This window comes from Hyla sarda, chromosome 8, assembly GCF_029499605.1.
Source record: "Hyla sarda isolate aHylSar1 chromosome 8, aHylSar1.hap1, whole genome shotgun sequence".
Classification (NCBI taxonomy): Eukaryota; Metazoa; Chordata; class Amphibia; order Anura; family Hylidae; genus Hyla; species Hyla sarda.
Window position 1 is genome coordinate 16044797 of NC_079196.1, and position 17789 is coordinate 16062585.

Below are 17789 nucleotides of genomic sequence, written 5' to 3' on the forward strand. Positions count from 1 at the left end.
CCGTACACATTCTGGTGCAAACTTCTGTCGCATCGGCATGCGATTTTTGCAGATAGTATTGGACACAGTTCAGACTTGGGGGGGGGAAGACTTGTGGAATATGGTGCACACCCATATCCGGTTTGTGACGCCAAAAGTTGTGTCAGCGGGGTGCAATGCAGGGTAGCTGTTATAACCCTAGGCAGGGCCAGATTAAGGCTGCCTGGAAGACGGAGCACTTCATTATGATGCCCCCCCCCCCCCCCGACAGTTCCCCCACATTAGGTGCAGCATAGTTCCCCCACATTAGGTTGGAAGTATAGTTCCCCCACATTAAATTGTAGTTCCCCCACATTAGGAGCAGTATAGTTCCCCCGCATTAGGTTGTAGTTCCCCCAGATTGATTAGGTGCAGTATAAGTTCCCAGCACATTAGGTGTGCAGTACAGTTCCCCCACATTAGGTGTGCAGTACAGTTCCCCCACATTAGGTGTGCAGTGCAGTTCCCCCACATTAGGTGTGCAGTACAGTCCCCCCCCCCATTAGGTGCAGTACAGTTCCCCCCCATTAGGTGCAGTACAGTTCCCCCCATTAGGTGCAGTATAGTCCCCCACCTTAGGTGCAGTATAGTCCCCCACATTAGGTGTGCAGTACAGTTCTCCCACATTAGGTGTGCAGTACAGTTCCTCCACATTAGGTGTGCAGTACAGTTCCCCCACATTAGGTGTGCAGTACAGTTCCCCCACATTAGGTGCAGTACAGTTCCCCCCTATTAGGTGCAGTACAGTTCCCCCCTATTAGGTGCAGTATAGTCCCCCACATTAGGTGCAGTATAGTTCCCCACATTAGGTGCAGTATAGTTCCCCACATTAGGTGCAGTATAGTTCCCCACATTAGGTGCAGTATAGTTCCCCACATTAGGTGCAGTATAGTTCCCCACATTAGGTGCAGTATAGTTCCCCGCATTAGGTGCAGTATAGTTCCCCCTGCATTAGGTTGTAGTTCCCCCAGATTAGGTGCAGTATAAATCCCTGCACATTAGGTTGGCAGTACAAGTCGTCCCACATTAGGTGTGCAGTACAGTTCCCCGCACATTAGGTGTGCAGTACAGTTCCCCCACATTAGGTGTGCAGTACAGTTCCCCGCACATTAGGTGTGCAGTACAGTTCCCCGCACATTAGGTGTGCAGTACAGTTCCCCCACATTAGGTGTGCAGTACAGTTCCCCCACATTAGGTGCAGTACAGTTCCCCGTACATTAGGTGTGCAGTACAGTTCCCCGTACATTAGGTGTGCAGTACAGTTCCCCGTACATTAGGTGTGCAGTACAGTTCCCTGCACATTAGGTGTGCAGTACAGTTCCCCCACATTAGGTGTGCAGTACAGTTCCCCCACATTAGATGTGCAGTACAGTTCCCCGCACATTAGGTGTGCAGTACAGTTCCCCCACATTAGGTGTGCAGTACAGTTCCCCGTACATTAGGTGTGCAGTACAGTTCCCCCACATTAGGTGTGCAGTACAGTTCCCACACATTAGGTGTGCAGTACAGTTACCCACACATTCGGTGTGCAGTACAGTTACCCCATATTAGGTGCAGTATAGTCCCCGACATTAGGTGCAGTATAGTCCCCGACATTAGGTGGAGTATAGTCCCCCACATTAGGTGGAGTATAGTCCCCCACATTAGGTGCAGTATAGTTCCCCCACATTAGGTGCAGTACAGTTCCCCCACATTAGGTGCAGTACAGTTCCCCCACATTAGGTGCAGTATAGTTCCCCCACATTAGGTGCAGTATAGTTCCCCCACATTAGGTGCAGTATAGTTCCCCCACATTAGGTGCAGTATAGTTCCCCCACATTAGGTGCAGTATAGTTCCCCCACATTAGGTGCAGTACAGTTCCCCCACATTAGGTGCAGTATAGCTCCCCACATTAGGTGCAGTATAGTTCCCCCACATTAGGTGCAGTATAGTTCCCCCACATTAGGTGCAATATAGTTCCCCCACGTTAGATGCAGCATAGTTCCCCCAGATTAGGTGCACTATAGTTCCCCCAGATTAGGTGCAGTATAGTTCCCCACATTAGGTGCAGTTCCCCCACAGACATACAGCCTTCAGTCATATACAGTGTATGGCTGGAGGTTGTATGCCTGTTTACTGCCCCACTTCAGTGTTCCGACCACCACTCCTCCAGTCCGGGATCACGATCTACTGCTCTGGCCTATGGGCCTTAGCAGTAGGTCCCGGAACCGGAGGAGTGGAGGTCGGAACACTGAAGATGACGCTCAGGTAACTTACCATGCACGCGCATCCTCCTCACTACTCCGCTCTGCTCTTCTATGGGCGCATGCACGGGATGTCAGTGACGTCCCTGCTTGCGGTACCTCCCGGCGGCCCCTGCAGTTTTTAAGTTAACTCGGGCTGCAGAGAGGTAACAGGGACATCCTTGTGTCCTAAAAAGATTTTTCGGGACACAGGGATGTCCCAAATGTAACGGGGGCCCCCTGCGGGCATGGGGCCCGGAGCAGGCGCACCAGGAGGGCCAATGATGATCTGGCCCTGAACCTAGGGGCAGATGTTGTTAACCCCTTCTTATTGTGACGCCAGGGCGTGGTTTATCCTTAACCACCCGAAGGTAATACCGCTTGTCCTGGGCTAGGCAAGGGGCAACGAAGACACTGACGCCAAGTTAAGGACAACGGTAGCTTTACTGAGGGTAGACAAGGATACAGTCTATACAGTACAGCCAATATCCCAAGGAGGTGACCAGTGATACAGGGGGACCTCGCAGGCTTGCTGGGACTTGCAGTATGTAGAGACACTTTAGTGCAGGCCACGGTGACTATATGGAAGACTTGACTGACTTCACAATTGACATAAAGATGACTTACTTGAGCTGACTTTGTCGCTGCAGACTTTAGGCCTCCAATGTTCCGGACACTCTGAGACGACTGCACTGAACCTCAGCAGGAATAGCAATGAGCTAAGAGAGAGATTGCAGCCCCTCCCCTGGTTATATAGGGGGGCTGTGCAAGGAGCCAATAGGTCAGTTGGGGGGGGGGGGTCACCTGGTCACTAATGCCTCCTGGGTAACAATCACATGGTAACAGCTTTTAAAGAAACAATACATTTTATTATACAACTTATGTACATAGGGGATATAACACATAAAAGGGGGCCCTGGGGACATGGAGAGACTCTGCCTGACAGGGCAGGAGAAGTACAGGGAAACACCATCCCGTACTGGGCCACCACATAGGAAATGTTAGTAAATGTTTAGGAGGTGACGGCAATAAATAACATTATACCAGTGCAGGCAGGTGAAGCTTCCTAGTCTGCAGTGCCACCTAGTGGCAGGTTAATATGAATGCACTTTAGGCTATCTGCTAAGTAACAACCCAAAAGTTTACAATTTAGAATGTAAAATCTGTTTCCCCTTAGTCCTTTCAGCAGCACAATAGTGGGGGCTTCTCTGATAGGACAGGGAGAACTTTTAATAATTAAGCCAATTGTTCCCAACTGGGGTGACGTGGAAGTGCGGTTGGCAAGATGGCAACTGAATGCAGAGGATGCCTGTGGCCTAGCACGTCCTAAGCTTTGACCTCTTCTAGACCGCAGGCATGACCCTGCCTATAGCCACTAGAGGCTGGGAGTGTCTCTACCTCCATAATGCACACAGTGATGTAGACGTAGAGATGTCTCCAAACTAGCAGAAGCCGAAGGCGGCGATGACTGCAAGAAGGGGTCCTACCTAGAGGGGGAAAACAACCTTAAGGGGGTCCTACATACAGAGGGGAAGGCATACCACCTTCAGGGGGGCCAACCTACACAGGGAAAAAACCCTTAAGGGGGGATCCTACCTACAGGGGCAAATAACCTATAGAGGTTCCTACACATGGGGGACAAACTACCTTCAGGGGGAAAGCTATCTAGAGGAGGGTGCTACCTAGAGGGGAAAATTACCTTCAGAGGGGTCTTTAATATAGTTTCCTGTAGTAGGCAATATACCTACCTACAGGGGTAAAACTGCCCTGAAGGTGGTCCTATCTACAGGGGGTAAATTACTTTCAGGGGGCTCCTATCTAGACTTTCAGGGGGTCTCCTACCTAGAGGGTGAAAACTACAAACGGGAGTGGGGGCAAACTAGATACGGTGGGGAGCTACCTTCAGGGTATTATCTAACTGGCATCCATGTTGGTATGCATATAAGGCATGCTGTGACCTGTAGTTTGTATGCAATCTGAGGGAGAGGGCTAGTAACCTCAAAATGCATCATTGCACTCCACATTTTGGAGTATTCTGGAATCCTCTGGAGCAAGCAGCAAGGGTGAGAATGGGGACAAACTACCTACTGGAGGAAACTATGTACTGGAAACATTGTGTACAAGGGAAACAAGCATACTGGGGGATAACTAAATAATGGCACCTACATACAGATGGGTACATACCTAGAGGGGAAAACTAGAAGAAATCATCATGGCGGTCTGAGCTGGATGGAGAAGAAAGTGGAAAATAAACAACTCTGATGAAAGAAGGCGCCCCCTGTGGATAATTGCATATAACAGCACTGTAATCTAAATAGGGATATAAAGGGATTGTGCATTGTTGCTTTGTTTTTTTTTTAGACATTTTTTGACTTTTATTAGTAAATAATTCTTTAGGGAAAGACTGGATTAAGCTATAATATAATAAGCAGAACCATTAAAAGTTCCAGTGTCTTATCAGTCTGTGGGGCAAAGAAATCCCCAATATTGTGCTGCTGATAGGACATAAGGGAAGGAGACCCCCAAACCATCACAGGTTCTGGGGTTTTTACCATCTTCTATGGTCACTCATCTGGGCGGTTATTAAAGGGGTACTCCAGCGCTAAGACATCTTATCCCTTATCCAAAGGATAGGGGATAAGATGCCTGATCACGGGGGTCCTGCCGCTGGGGACCCCCGTGATCTTGCATGCAGTACCCCCGTTACAATCAGTCCCCGGAGCATGTTCGCTCCGGGTCTGATTACTGGCGATCACAGGGCCGCAGCATTGTGACGTCATGGCCCCGCCCCTGTGTTGAGGGGTAATGTGATCGCCAGTAAACAGACTTGGAGCGAACATGCTGACTGATTGTAACGGGGTACTGCATGCAAGATCACGGGGGTCCCCAGCGGTGGGACCACCGTGATCAGGCATCTTATCCCCTATGCTTTGGATAGGGGATAAGATGTCTAAGCGCTGGAGTACCCCTTTAAGCTACTAGTAGTGACGTCACCCAAACCAAATAAAATGTGGTCAAAATAAAAAGAGAAAAGATAAGAGAACGTGACTCAGCCGGATCCTCCCGGTCATATCAAGGATTGAGAAATATCTGCAGTAATGTCATTATAATGGGAAATTCCACTGTATAATATATGTATATACTGTTTACATTGGGTGACAATACAGGATCTAAACGACAATCCTAAATGCAAAGAAGATCTATAACTGATTTTCTACAATGTGACCAGCAGAATAGTGAGTACAGCTCTGGAGTATAATACAGGATATAACTCAGGATCAGTACAGGATAAGTAATGTAATGTATGTACACAGTGACCTCACCAGCAGAATAGTGAGTACAGCTCTGGGGTATAATACAGGATATAACTCAGGATCAGTACAGGATAAGTAATGTAATGTATGTACACAGTGATCTCACCAGCAGAATAGTGAGTACAGCTCTGGAGTATAATACAGGATATAACTCAGGATCAGTACAGGATAAGTAATGCAATGTATGTACACAGTGACCTCACCAACAGAATAGTGAGTACAGCTCTGGAGTATAATACAGGATATAACTCAGGATCAGTACAGGATAAGTAATGTAATGTATGTACACAGTGACCTCACCAGCAGAATAGTGAGTACAGCTCTGGAGTATAATACAGGATATAACTCAGGATCAGTACAGGATAAGTAATGTAATGTATGTACACAGTGACCTCACCAGCAGAATACTGAGTACAGCTCTGGAGTGGGAGCCAATCAGTTGTGGGTGTGGTTCTGCTTCAGCTGTGTGGTGGTGTCTGCTGTGCCTCCTGAGCTCCAGGGAATTACCACCTGTTCCACCTGGGACCTGCTTTCTCCTCCCCAGGGAGGGAGTGGGTTTCCAGGGATGAGTGAGGGAGGCGAGGCCCAGGCTTCTGCCTCCCGGAGTAGGCCGCAGGGAGGCAGGAGAGGCCAGCAAGCGGCCTGTACATCAGAAGATCTGGGGGTTAGGCGATCCACCCGGAGTCGCAGCAATGTCACTCCAACACCCCCCACAGAGGCAAGAGGCCGAAAGGTTTCTGGAAACGAGGATCCCAATTTGGGAAAGCTGTGTGCTGCCAGCAGAAAGCCAAGGTCATCTGGAGGAAGGCAGAGTACTCACGGAGGTGAAGCCGACCTCAGTGAGGAAGGCTGGGGAATGCTGAGGACCCGGGAGTCTATTTCCACCTATACCTCCCGGGTAAAAAGTCACCTCCGTGAGTATGAAGACGCCAGCAAAGCTGTGAGGAGGCTTCAGGAGGAACTTCGCCATGTCCGTTCTAGGCTGGAGGTTACCCCAAAGAAGAAGAAGCCTGAAGTCCAGGCACAGATAAAAGGTCTGATGGCTGAAATAAATGCTTTGGAGGAAAGAAAGGAGGAATTGCTGGAGATGAGTGGACCATTTAGAGAAAAGCTGAAAAATCAAGAGCGTTTCAGAGATATGGATGAAAAGAAACAGAGAAGGTTGATGGGGCTGCAACCTGAGAGCCAGGTGGATGATGAGGAGGAGATAGAGGGAGAACAACAGCCAGATCCACCTGGTGGCCTGTCGCAACAGCAGCAGGCCCCGTACAGTGGGCCCCCTGCACAGCAGCCAGCAGTATCACCTGCCGACTCAGGGGAAGACAGTGACAACAGCTACCAGGGAGGGGCGCTTATGGCCCAGATACGTATGCTGGAATCCCCAGTGTGTCCTCAGAATCTGGTGTTCGGAGATGAGCTGCCAGATGAGGCACCTGGGGGTAAGAAAAAGAAGACCAAGCCAAAGCAGCAAGAAGTGGTGAGTTACATCTACACCCCCCTCCCTGTAAACCCTGAGTCGGCCGCAGGGTCAGCTCATTGTGCAAGCCCCGTTACCCAGCCCAGCCCGTGTTCTGTGGTGGACTCGGTGCAAAGGAGCGGGGAGAGTACAGGTACTAAAAGGGCGCAAAACTCCATGCCTGTTTGCAGTAGCAGGGATGGAGTAGATAAGGCACTGGCTGCAAGGCCGGACAGTGAGGGCAGCCCAGCAGTGGGCATAGAGGCAGACTCCGGGGCTGTAGTTCGCTCCCCTGTGGGAGGGGGGGGTGACTCAGTGCCGGAGGTAGTCGCGGTGACTACAGATGTAGCAGACGCTCCCAAAAGAAAAGAACAAATCTTATTTTGTATTGGCGCCGCTGATCCCATTGATCAGCGGCGCCCTGATAAGACTGGAGAAATTGCTGATGAGGCGGAGGGCACTAATAAGAACAGGGCTGGGGCCTCCTCTAGACTGGGTAAGCATGCTGCCCGGTCCCTTAAAGGGCCAGCGGAGGTTGTCCCAGCTCTAGTGCCCCGTGATGCCGAGGCAAAACGGACTGAAAATGTATCAACATCACCATCATCATCATCATTTGCCGGTTTACCTGTTGCTGGTCCAGCCAGTGTGAGTGATGGGGTAAATGGGGTTGGGGGATGTATGACTGGGGAGAGGATGGAGATTGATGTTACTGGGGAAGGTGTTTTTGGGGGAGGTGGTGACCATGTTATTGGAGTTGGTGCTAATGTTGTCATTGGGGGTGGTGGGGATGTTGTCATCGGCAGTGGTGTAGGTGCAAGGTCTGGTCCGGTTGCCCCCAAAGTGGTGACAGACCATAGGAATTATGCCGATGTCACTGCTGGGGGAAGTAGAATACTTTCCTCGTCTCCTGACTCTAGGGACGGTTTATTACAGCGACGTCTCCTGGAAGCTCTGAAAAAGGGGGAAAGGTCGATTAATGTAGAGGGTAGAGCAGTTGATCTGTCCTTCTGGATAGAGAGACACGGTCTCTCTGCCTTCCGAGAGGAAAGAGGGGGCGATACTGTGTGGTCCCTCCCAACAGCCGGGGCAGGTAGTAACCGTAGGAATGTAGTCCGTCTTCGGTGGCAGGGCGAAGATATGTGTCCTTCAAGGACGAAAGTGGTTGAGCTCTTGCTAAAGATGGGCTTCAAGGCAGTTGATATCTTCGCCTTGATACATCCCTACGGTACTCCTGAATTCGATATCAGTTTTGTTCGGCCAGAGGGGCTTGAGCTTTTCTGGTCGAATTATGAATTGGTAAAGAATGAGCCCGGCTGGCGAGACTTTGCCATACAGGCATTGTCTCGCCAAAACGAAATCAAGAGAGTGACCGTTTTGACCCGTAACGAATCACTCTCTTGTGTTGACATCATCACCTGGTTAGGACGGTATGGCGAGGTAATGGGGGTCCCGCAGAAGAACAGGGACGAGTTTGGCATCTGGTCAGGAGCCTGGACGTTTTTGGTAAAACTTAAACGTTCAGGAAATACAGTTACCCATATTCCATCCTCTGCCTTTCTCGGTAGGGATCGTATCCAGATTTTCTACCGGGGTCAGCCGAAGCTCTGTCACAGATGTGGTGACCCCACACACTTCAGTGCAAACTGTACGGTGCAGAAATGTGCCTTGTGTGGGGGTGTAGGCCATCTTGCCGCATCTTGTGCAGAGATTAGGTGTCACCTGTGTGGTGACTTAGGTCACCCATTCAGTCGTTGTCCTCGTTCTTTCGCTAATGCAGTCTTGTCCCCAGCGGGTGAAGATCACGAGCCAGAATCTGCTGGGGAGGGGACTAGCAGGGGTGGAGGAACTGAGGGGTCAGTGAGGAACAGCAAGAAAAAGACACCAGCCCAACTAAGACGTCTTGATAAACGCCAAAGGGATAGGGTGATGGGGAAAGCCCGGGTTACCGGGACAACCTCTCATTCTGTCCCAGAGGCCAACCTTGCTACTGAGACCCTGAGGGATGGCGAGCTGAATGAGGAGGTCAGGAGGATCCAGAATGAGGAAGGTGCCATCTCCTCAGATAGCGTGGAGGAGGATGATGGGGGATGGCAGAAGGAGACACGAAAGCGGGGTACAAGTAGGAAAAAAAAGGGAGATTTAAGATCTTCTCCCACCCTGGTCCAGGTGCCACAGGAAGGCAAAACTGACTCCCCTCTGGTTGGCCTTTCCAATCGATTCCGACCCCTCAGGGACGTCTCCTCCTCTTCTTCGGAGGGGGAGGATGAGGGGGAGGTGGCAGAGGGGCTTCCAGGGGGCGCCGAGTCCTCTTCCCCTGGGGAGGTTATGTCCTCGGGGGAAGGGACTGGCCTGGAATCCGGAGACGAGGAAAGTAAAACGACGTCTGGTGAGATGGACACTTCTATTTCTCTGAAGAGGGTGAAGAGTTCTTCTGATGTGGAGGGTGAGAAGGGGAGTGGGAAAAAGAAAGCTGTTTAACTCAATCACCCTTGATGGCGGCACCCTCTCCGTTGACGCTGGCGTCCATTAATGTCGCCAGCATTAAGTCAGATACGGCTCGATTTGCTGCCTATGATTTTTTTGCCCATATTAATGCTGATATTTTATTTTTGCAGGAGACCAGGCTAACAGACATGTCATCTATCTACAAGGCTAAAAGAGAGTGGAGGAATGGGCCCTCCTACTGGTCTCTTGGGGCCGAGCCGTATAGCGGAGTGGCGGTCCTTTTTACCGCAGCGGTAGAATGCCGACGGGTTATCGAGTTAGAAATGGGGAGGTGCCTGATCTTAGATGTCCTCATGAGGGGACAAGAACTTCGCCTTATTAACATCTACGGCCCACAGTCCAAGTGGGACCGGAAGTGTCTCTTTATGAGGATCAAGCCCTATCTTTTTACAAGTCGGCAGGTGGTCTTTGGAGGGGACTTTAATGCTGTCACGAGGCCCCAAGACAGGGGAGGTGCCAGAGACAAGCTGACTTATGATAGCGTCGCCCTTAATAGCATAGCGAGTGAGGCTCGCCTGGTGGATGTCCACATCCGGCACACCCCAGGCCACGCGGGATTCACCTATCATAGGGGTAGTTGTAGGTCTAGGATAGACAGGTTTTATTTAAAGGAGGAAGCCGTCTCTTCAGCAGTGTCTGTTGTTGAGGTGGAGTTCTCCGATCACTGTTTAATTATGTTTTCTCTGAATGTCACAGAGACCCCCCGGATGGGCAGAGGCTATTGGAAGTTGAATTCGTCTCTCTTGGAAGAAGCGGAGATAAGACAGTCCTTTGAGGATTTTCTTCAGAGCCAGGTACCATTGCTGGGCCTTTGTAGCAGTAAGTCAGAGTGGTGGGAGATCTTCAAGGAAAGGGTTGCGAGATTCTTCCGCCAGCTCTCGGGCCTCAGAAGCCTAAACAGGTACCGTTTGTACCAGGGCCTGAGGAAGAAACTTGAGAACCTTGTCTCGACTGGAGGTAGCCGAGAGGATATCTCCAGAGTGAAGTCCTTGCTGATGAAGTGCCAGTACGATAGGCACGCATCTTTGGTTTTTGAGAGGGATTACGGGAAGTACCGCTCGCCCGACCCTTACAGAAACTGCAAGATGTCAGTGAATAGTAAAGTAGTCTCAGGACTGATTGATAGTACGGGATCCTTGAAAAGGTCCAGATCAGGGATCCTGGAGGTCGTCAGATCCTTCTACTCGCACCTTTTGGGAAGGAAGGATCTAGATCGAAATAAGGTGTCAGCTTTCTTGGCTGAAACCGTCCCTGAACCAGGAGTAGACCCCTCTCTTGACGTTTTGACAGAGATGATCCGGGAAGAGGAAGTCAGGATGGCTATTGATGGGCTTGCCCTCAAGAAGTCACCCGGTCCGGATGGCTTAACATCTGAGTTCTATAAGACCTTTAAGGACACTTTGGTTCCCCTCTTGACCGCGGTTTTTAATGAGTGTCTATCCTCGGGCACTCTGCCAAAGTCAATGAGGAGGTCAGCGCTGATCATCCTGTCAAAGGGTAAAGACCCGTCCCACATTGAGAATTGGCGTCCCATAGCACTTCTCAATGCGGACAGAAAGATTCTGGCAAAAGTGCTGTTTAACCGGTTGGTGGAGTTTGCACCCCGGCTCCTTTCGGGGGCTCAGCATTGCTCTGTTCCGGGCCGCAGTACATTTAGTGCTGTGCTCAGTGTCCGAGAGGCTGTGGAGCAGGGTAGGGCTGGCCACTGGAAGGGGTACTTGATGTCCTTGGATCAGGCAAAAGCGTTTGATCGGGTTAACCATGAGTACCTCTGGTCTGTCCTTCTGAGATATGGTCTGCCAGGGGGGTTTGTTGATTGGCTTAAGACCTTGTATGTAGGGGCAGAGAGTTTCCCGCTTGTGAATGGTTGGATTGGCCGCTCTTTTGAGGTTGGGTCTGGTGTCCGTCAGGGTTGTCCTTTGAGCCCTTTGCTGTACGTGTTTGCAATCGATCCTTTCCTTAGAAGAATTGATTGTGGACCGTTGGCGGGGGTGAGAATGGACCTGGTGGTGCCGGATTCGGCTCTGAGGGCGGTAGCGTACGCTGATGATGTCACCGTGTTTGTCTCCTCACAAGAGGAGGGCAGATGGGTGATGTCAGAGGTGGACCGCTACTCGGAGGCATCCGGGTCCAAGATCAATCAGGATAAGTGTGAGAGTCTCTGGCTGGGAGGGGGAGATCCTGATTTTGATCTCCCGGACGCCCTTCCAGAGCCCCAGGAATCCGCAAAAGTCCTCGGCATCGAATTTGGTCAAGGGGATTACCCCAAACAAAACTGGGACAGCAGGCTTAAGATTGCCGCTCAGAAGGTGGATCAGTGGAAGGGTTGGTCTTTGACCCTCCGGGAAAGGGTTAACCTGATGAAAACTTTCCTGCTCCCTTTGCTGATATATCTGGGCAGTGTATGCATGTTGCCAGAACCTCTTTGGACCCGGGTCTACAGTGTGTTCTTCCAAATGTTATGGGGGAATAGACTGAACCTAGTGAAGAGGGAGGTTACTTACCGTACGAGGAGACTAGGGGGGTTGTGTATGGTCAACCCTGTGGTGTTCCTAGTGAATACCTTTCTTAAGACCAATATAGCAAACCTCTGGTCAGAGAGGGCTCCTCCGTGGATATCCTCCTGTAGGGGATGGTTTTGGCCTTTCTTCCAGGAATGGGAGACAGGAGGGCAAGTGAAGGATCTTCGCACACCACACGGGCATCTCCCGGCTTACGCTACCCCGGTTCTGAAGGTTATTAGTCGGTGGGGTCTGGGGATGGAGGAGATTAGGACTCTGTCGAGGAAATTCCTTGACAAGAGGGTTCTGTCTTCTCATTTCCAGAGGCCATTGGCGCTCAAGGACTGCCCAAGTCGGGATCTGGAGGTGGGTTTAGAGCTTTTGAATTCTATCAGGATCCCCTTGAAGTTTTGGGACTTGACTTGGCGCTGCTTCCATGGGAAACTGTGTGTGAGGGACAATCTGAAGTGCAGGAGCTCTGATGACCGGGGATGTCCCCGCGAGGAGTGTGGAGGCATGCTGGAAAGCATGGAGCATTTTCTGCTTCATTGTCCCTTTAACACAGAGGTTTACAACAGGGTGGGCGCTTCCATTGGTTGGCCTCGGCTGGCCAATCTCTCCTATGCGGAATGGGCCTATGGGGCATTCAGAAACCTTGGAGGCTGGGACCGGTGCACTTTATTCCTAGTCAGCTCAGTGGTCAGGTATTACACGTGGAACGCACGGTGTTTAGTGTCGACGCAGCGTAAAATCCTCCCTGTGGGTGAGGTGGTTAGGAACATTCTTGGTGACCTGGTGAAGGTGCGTTCTCTGGAGTACGAGAGGCTGGGTGCTGGCAGGGCCTCTCGTCTGTGGAGGGGCTCTGCCTTTAAAGTGCCTTAGCCTGTCGTCTCCCCCTGGTGGTGGGCTGATGCTGGCACATGAGTCTTTTTGTTTTGTGCTGTAGATATATGGTGATATAGGGCTTGCAGGCACTGAACTTGAGCTTTAGGGGTTTGTGTGATTGAAAAGCCTTATTGTTGTTTGTTGTTTGGTTTGTATAGTTTGTATTATTTTGTATATATTTGTTTTGTTTGTACATTTATGTATATGTGTATATATGTATATATATTGTATTTTTTTCTAGGGGTTGTGTTGTGTTGGGGTTTAGTGTTAGGTTGGGTGGTGGGTAGATGGGGGATTCTGTGTGGGACTTTTTATTTAAAAAAATAAATAAGTAAAATCCTGGACTGGTTCATGGACGTCTGTTATCATGTACTGGGGGCATGGGATGCGGGACCAGCTCAGGGCCAAAAAAAAATAAAAAAATTGTATATTCTGTTTTTCTGTTTGCGGTGTTTGTTGGTGGTTTGACTCATATTTATTATATTTGTTATTTTGGGTGGTAAAATGCAACCGGACCAGTTTTTAGTTATTATTGTTGTTATTATTATTACTGTAAGTATTATTATTATTGTAGAGTGTTTAGTAGTTGTTGTTATTATAGCGGTGTGTTTGGTGAGAATGAGGCTGGACCAGAAGATACTTGGTTGGACATTTTTGGACTAATATGGACTCATTATTGTATATATTATACAGGTGTATGTTGTTTGTATTATTGTTATGGTGATGTTCGTTCTTTTTGTAATGTTTTATATTTTTTAATAAAAGATCTACAGGATATAACTCAGGATCAGTACAGGATAAGTAATGTAATGTATGTACACAGTGACCTCACCAGCAGAATAGTGAGTACAGCTCTGGAGTATAATACAGGATATAACTCAGGATCAGTACAGGATAAGTAATGTAATGTATGTACACAGTGACCTCACCAGCAGAATAGTGAGTACAGCTCTGGAGTATAATACAGGATATAACTCAGGATCAGAACAGGATAAGTAATGTAATGTATGTACACAGTGACCCCACCAGCAGAATAGTGAGTGCTGCTCTGGAGTATAATATAGGATATAACTCAGGATCAGTACAGGATAAGTAATGTAATGTATGTACACAGTGACCTCACCAGCAGAATAGTGAGTACAGCTCTGGAGTATAATACAGGATATAACTCAGGATCAGTACAGGATAAGTAATGTAATGTATGTACACAGTGACCTCACCAGCAGAATAGTGAGTACAGCTCTGGGGTATAATACAGGATATAACTCAGGATCAGTACAGGATAAGTAATGTAATGTATGTACACAGTGACCCCACCAGCAGAATAGTGAGTGCTGCTCTGGAGTATAATATAGGATGGTTAAGCTGATGTGTAGACATAATCAGAAATGAACAGCACAAACATTTTGAAAGGGTTCAGATAAAGGACAGACATGGCCACTTTTGTCCATGCCTTGCATTGCTGTAGGATTGAGGCTTAGCTGCAATACCAGACACAAACTGAGGACAGGAGTGGTGCTGTTTCTCCAAACACTTTCATCTTGCTAATATCATACAATCCGTATGGAGGCCAAAAGATTATTAGTCTATTCCCAGCATGAAGTCAGTGATAGAGTCCTTCTCATGTATATATAGAGTCCTCCTCATGTGTGTATATATATATATATATAGTCCTCCTCATGTATATATAGTCCTCCTCATGTATATATACAGTCCTCCTCGTGTGTGTGTGTGTGTGTGTGTGTATATATATATATAGTCCACCTCATGTATATATAGTCCTCCTCATGTGTATATATATATATATATATATATATATATATAGAGTCCTCATGTGTATATATAGTCCTCCTCATGTGTATATATATATATATATTGAGTCCTCTTCATATATAAATATATATATATATATATATATATATATATATATATAGTCCTCCTCATGTATATATGGAGTCCTCCTCATGTATATATAGAGTCCTCCTCATGTGTGTATATATATATATATATATATATATATAGTCCTTCTCAAGTATATATATAGAGTCCTCCTCATGTATATATATAGTCCTTCTCATGTATATATATAGAGCCCTCCTCATATATATATATATATATATATAGTTCTTCTCATGTGTGTATATATATATAGTCCTTCTCATGTATATATAGAGTCCTCCTCATGTGTGTGTGTGTGTATATATATATATATATATATATATATATATATAGTCCTTCTCATGTATATATATAGAGTCCTCCTCATGTGTGTATATATAGTCCTTCTCATGTATATATATAGAGTCCTCCTCATGTATATATAGTCCTTCTCATGTATATATATAGAGTCCGCCTCATGTGTATAAATATATATATATATATAGTCCTTCTCATGTATATATATAGAGTTCTCCTCATGTATATATTGTTACGCCGAGCGCTCCGGGTCCCCGCTCCTCCCCGGAGCGCTCGCTACACTCTCGCTCCCGCAGCGCCCCGGTCAGATCCACTGACCGGGTGCGCTGCGATTCCGCCTCCAGCCGGGATGCGATTCGCGATGCGGGTGGCGCCCGCTCGCGATGCGCACCCCGGCTCCCGTACCTGACTCGCTCTCCGTCGGTCCTGTCCCGGCGCGCGCGGCCCCGCTCCCTAGGGCGCGCGCGCGCCGGGTCTCTGCGATTTAAAGGGCCACTGCGCCGCTGATTGGCGCAGTGGTTCTAATCAGTGTGTTCACCTGTGCACTCCCTATGTATACCTCACTTCCCCTGCACTCCCTCGCCGGATCTTGTTGCCATTGTGCCAGTGAAAGCGTTCCCTTGTATGTTCCTAGCCTGTGTTCCAGACCTCCTGCCGTTGCCCCTGACTACGATCCTTGCTGCCTGCCCCGACCTTCTGCTACGTCCGACCTTGCTTCTGTCTACTCCCTTGTACCGCGCCTATCTTCAGCAGTCAGAGAGGTTGAGCCGTTGCTAGTGGATACGACCTGGTCACTACCGCCGCAGCAAGACCATCCCGCTTTGCGGCGGGCTCTGGTGAAAACCAGTAGTGACTTAGAACCGGTCCACTAGCACGGTCCACACCAATCCCTCTCTGGCACAGAGGATCCACCTCCTGCCAGCCGGCATCGTGACAGTAGATCCGGCCATGAATCCCGCTGAAGTTCCACTGCCAGTTGTCGCCGACCTCACCACGGTGGTCGCCCAGCAGTCACAACAGATAGCGCAACAAGGCCAACAGCTGTCTCAACTGACCGTGATGCTACAGCAGCTACTACCACAGCTTCAGCAATCATCTCCTCCGCCAGCTCCTGCACCTCCTCCGCAGCGAGTGGCCGCTTCCAGCCTACGACTATCCTTGCCGGATAAATTTGATGGGGACTCTAAGTTTTGCCGTGGCTTTCTTTCCCAATGTTCCCTGCACTTGGAGATGATGTCGGACCAGTTTCCTACTGAAAGGTCTAAGGTGGCTTTCGTAGTCAGCCTTCTGTCTGGAAAAGCTCTGTCATGGGCCACACCGCTCTGGGACCGCAATGACCCCGTCACTGCCTCTGTACACTCCTTCTTCTCGGAAATTCGAAGTGTCTTTGAGGAACCTGCCCGAGCCTCTTCTGCTGAGACGGCCCTGCTGAACCTGGTCCAGGGTAATTCTTCCGTTGGCGAGTACGCCGTGCAATTCCGTACTCTTGCTTCAGAACTTTCCTGGAATAATGAGGCCCTCTGCGCGACCTTTAAAAAAGGCCTATCCAGCAACATTAAAGATGTTCTGGCCGCACGAGAAATTCCTGCTAACCTACATGAACTCATTCATCTAGCCACTCGCATTGACATGCGTTTTTCCGAAAGGCGTCGGGAGCTCCGCCAGGATATGGACTTTGTTCGCACGAGGCGTTTTTTCTCCCCGGCTCCTCTCTCCTCTGGTCCTCTGCAATCCGTTCCTGTGCCTTCCGCCGTGGAGGCTATGCAAGTTGACCGGTCTCGCCTGACACCTCAAGAGAGGACACGACGCCGCATGGAGAATCTCTGCCTGTACTGTGCCGGTACCGAACACTTCCTGAAGGATTGTCCTATCCGTCCTCCCCGCCTGGAAAGACGTACGCTGACTCCGCACAGAGGTGAAACAGTCCTTGATGTCAACTCTGCTTCTCCACGTCTTACTGTGCCTGTGCGGATATCTGCCTCTACCTTCTCCTTCTCCACTATGGCCTTCTTGGACTCCGGATCTGCAGGAAACTTTATTTTGGCCTCTCTCATCAACAGGTTCAACATCCCAGTGACCAGTCTCGCCAGACCTCTCTACATCAATTGCGTTAACAATGAAAGATTGGACTGTGCCGTGCGTTACCGCACGGAACCCCTCCTAATGTGCATCGGACCTCACCACGAAAAAATTGAGTTTTTGGTCCTCTCCAATTGCACTTCCGAAATTCTCCTTGGACTACCCTGGCTTCAACACCATTCCCCAACCCTGGATTGGTCCACAGGGGAGATCAAGAGTTGGGGTCCCTCTTGTTTCAAGGACTGCCTTAAACCGGTTACCAGTACTCCTTTCCGTGACCCTGTGGTTCCCCCTGTAACCGGTCTCCCTAAGGCCTATATGGACTTTGCGGATGTTTTTTGCAAAAAACAAGCTGAGACTCTACCTCCTCACAGGCCTTATGACTGTCCTATTGACCTCCTCCCAGGCACTACTCCACCCCGGGGCAGAATTTATCCTCTCTCTGCCCCAGAGACTCTTGCTATGTCTGAGTACATCCAGGAAAATTTAAAAAAGGGCTTTATCCGCAAATCCTCCTCTCCTGCCGGAGCCGGATTTTTCTTTGTGTCCAAAAAAGATGGCTCCCTACGTCCTTGCATTGACTACCGCGGTCTTAATAAAATCACGGTAAAG

At 49.2% G+C, this 17789-nt stretch overlaps 1 protein-coding gene across 3 annotated transcripts in view; it reads left to right on the forward strand.

Moving 5' to 3' along the window:
* The window catches only part of CRYBA2 (crystallin beta A2), a 51479-nt gene that overhangs the window by 799 nt on the left and 32891 nt on the right, over positions 1 to 17789 (forward strand). Inside the window, exon 1 of one of the 3 annotated variants that reach the window (XM_056535480.1) lies at positions 14402 to 14504. The exons of 1 other annotated variant lie outside the window; for it this stretch is intronic. The gene's annotated coding sequence lies outside the window, so the exon portion shown is untranslated. Of the gene's footprint in view, positions 1 to 14401; positions 14505 to 17789 lie in introns of those variants that run through there. One more of the 3 variants, XM_056535479.1, reaches the window with a different exon arrangement.